Source organism: Anoplophora glabripennis, unplaced genomic scaffold (assembly GCF_000390285.2).
Source record: "Anoplophora glabripennis isolate ALB-LARVAE unplaced genomic scaffold, Agla_2.0 scaffold8, whole genome shotgun sequence".
Classification (NCBI taxonomy): Eukaryota; Metazoa; Arthropoda; class Insecta; order Coleoptera; family Cerambycidae; genus Anoplophora; species Anoplophora glabripennis.
The window spans coordinates 1,845,479-1,849,039 of record NW_019416350.1 but is presented as its reverse complement, the minus strand read 5'-3'; positions in this window follow the sequence as shown (position 1 = coordinate 1,849,039).

The window sequence follows — 3,561 nt, the reverse complement described above, 5'->3', positions numbered from 1 at the left end:
GTTACGTTTAAGGTAATTCAGAGTTTTATTGGCATTTAGATTTACTTATTTTACATGAGATACAAAGAAACACGTCTATATTTAAATCCATAACAACAATTTCGTTAAATTCTAACCTAGTTTTTCTTACCGCTTGCATTTTTCTTCTTTAAAAGTGTCGGTTAATATCGACCGCTGTGGTCGATATTACCCCACTGTGGTCGATATTACCCCACGGTGGTCGATATTACCCCACGGTGGTCGACACGGCACTGCTATGAATATTATTGTAGATGCCACGTGCAAGATATAAGCGGGATAGTGGTCGTTCTTCATGGTCTGAAGAAAACATGCAGCGTGCCCTTAAAGCAATAAGAGACAAAGTTACATCAATAAGGAATGCCTCAAGGATGTTTGATGTGCCATACGGAACGCTTCAGGATAGGATTAGAGGAAAAGGGCTTCAAATTACTGGTGCAATATATAGATGTTCTAAGTCGGGGTGGATTACTGAAGAACTTTTCACAGAATGGATCAAACATTTTGCATCTTACACAAAATCTAGTAAAGATGACCCTGTTTTACTAGTGCTTGACAACCATTCAACCCACTCAAGCTTATCGACATACAACTTTTGCAGAGAAAATGGTATTAAAGTTGTATCAATTCCTCCTCACACATCGCACCGCCTCCAACCTCTTGACGTCTGTTTCTTTGGACCATTAAAGATAGCCTATAATCAGGAATGTGACAAATATATGAAATCCAAACAGCATGAAAAAATCCTTCAAACTGATATCGCTGAATTATTCAAAAATGCCTTCAATAGGGTAGCCACAGTCGAGAAAGGTGTACGAGCCTTTGAGGTAACTGGAATATTCCCCTTTAACCGTTTTGTGTTTACTGAAGAAGAATTGACACCTTTGCCGGACGATGACGTGGAGCGCCAAGTGGAGCACATAACCGGCGAAAATTTAATGCCTCCTAATTCCCACGAAGAAAATGAGGGTCCTGCAATTCAACGTAATGAAAAAACGCCTTCACCACCGAGTAGGCCATCCACATCTAAGTGTCAATCTCCACCTAAAATGATACCAAATAGACGTAAACGTGAAACCTCATCTTCTTCAGATTCTGGTAACTCTGATTTGGTCTTAGAGGAAGTTATCGAGGATGAGTTAAGTGACGATACTGACAAGACCCTCCAACCGAAGAAGGGTAACAAAAGTTTTACTGATCTTCTGCCTTTGCCGAAATTAAAAACCAGAAATACGTTACGGAAAGCCCAACATTCCCAAATTATGACGTCGACTCCTTTAAAAGATGAACTAGAAAAAAAAGAAGTGAGAAAAAAGACCAGGCTGAAAGATCTGGGAAACGTCAAAAGAATCGTGGTTTCGGGCAAAAAAAATAAAAATATGACGGTTAACCAAAAATGTACCATTTGTGACGATTTTGGTCTTAAAAATGATTTATGGTGGAGGTGTCGTTCGTGTGGTTCTTGGGCTCACGCTGACTGCACAGATATTGAAGAAGCAAAGAATTACCAATGTGATGACTGCTTAAACTAAAATAACTATTTTTTGTATGTTTTTTCTTCAATAAATTGTCTCATTTGCAATTAAAATGTTTGGTCGATATTTGCCGACACTCTGATCGAATTTACCCGAAAGGTCGATATTATCCGTTAAATTTAGCATTCTTTTCTTTTTCCGATAAAACAAAAAAAAACTTATTAAAAAAACTGAAGGCGGGGATTTTCTAGATAAATATATTTAAAATAGTTTTCCAGAAATCCCGGTAAATATCTGATCAAGTAAGTGAGAAAACTGTCTTTTTGCTTAAGTGGTCGATATTCGACCACTTTCCCCTACTATTTTAAGTGTACCTTGAATCTTAGCCACAAGTAAGGTAAGATTTCTGTTCATGCATGCATTTGATCAATCACTTCTGATTGGTAAAGTGTTTTATTTATTTTAAAACAGTAAGTTACTATATTACTCGCTACTATTGTGCAGCTAACTGTGGTTGGTAAACATAATAATATTACTGTCACAGCTAAACGTATTATGTTGATACTGCCACAAGTAAACATGTTATGTTGCTGTGATAGCTAATAAGTGAACGATCTCTTTTTCCCGGTCCATTTTCGTCACGAACAAATACGAAGTATTCCGATGCCATACACCTTAAACATAATTTGAAGTCCGCGTAATAAATCATTGTACTGGTGTAGTGTATACTTCGTAACGTATCACAATTTATGTGAAATATACTTGACTAATACGGATTACAAAAGAAAACTTTGCTTTTGTACCAAATGCAGCAATTAATGTTCATTATATTGCACTGTACACTGTTCACTGTGACCTTGCTTTTTGGAATTGAATATTGTCGTACCTATCTATTTTTTAATGATGTAAAATGAGTAAGCATTCTAAGTAAAAAATTACTTCTATAGCAACACAAGTTCTCGTCTCTAATATTCTATTGAAAATAAAACTAACCCACAATTAAAATTTCCTACTGTCCTACAATACAGTTCAGCTATTTTAATTATTTATCTGAAATAAAATACTACAGCTGAAATATTAAATACTACAGCACTACGTTTACCATTAATGCACGGTTCACTTACCTTTAACGTAATTAAAATTATATTTAGCTGAAAGTTTTAGTAACAGTAGCAACATAGTTTAATTACAGCAGCAAGTAGTGTTAGTGGGCACAGTTAGGTGACCTGTTCGCTTTTGTCTAGTGACTGGCTACGAGAAATCCTGTTTTAGTTACTGCAATTGCATTGTTTATCTGTCCTCTATTGAATACACTTTTTTTTGCTAAGGCAAGTGATTTTTTTCTCAGTGTATGTGTGATTTTCAATATTACTCTTGTATTTTCTATTTCCTTTGATGGGAGAAATGATTCCTGAACATTTGTCGCAACACAAAATGTTCCGCATAGTTATGTTTAAATTTTGGAAGCATGAAATTGACTTAAATTTGAGATTGAAAGAAAATTGATAGGTCGATATTTATTTTTTCCTGAGATACATATCTAAGCGCATTTAAATTCGTAAATTAAATAAATATATATCTTATTACACAAATTAATTTAGTATTAATTAAAAATATTTTGAAAATATCCTCTTCCTTGCTGAATACAAGCTTGTACTTATGTGGCAATAGATGAAATCACAATTTATTCATTCATTAAGTTTTTTTATCAAAATTAAGTTTTTATTTGGTTTATAAATTTAAATTTATTTATTTACTCTCCGTAATTTCACACTACATTGCGGAACAAATGAACATCAATCTACAATTTGTATAAAAATACAAAGCTTATTGAATTATTCTTTTTAATTTTCCGGTATATCAATAAAATAAGAGATTAGTTAGCTTAATTACCCAATATTGGTAAATAATGGGTAATTTTGGAACTCAGTCGGGCAAGAAGTATAATTCTGTGTGTTGTCTAAAACACATACTCCAGTTAATTTTTCAGCAGCTTAAATAAACATTAGTTCTATGGGGTAGATTTAGAGCATATAGAAGTCGTCCATATATAATTTACTCCAATAAT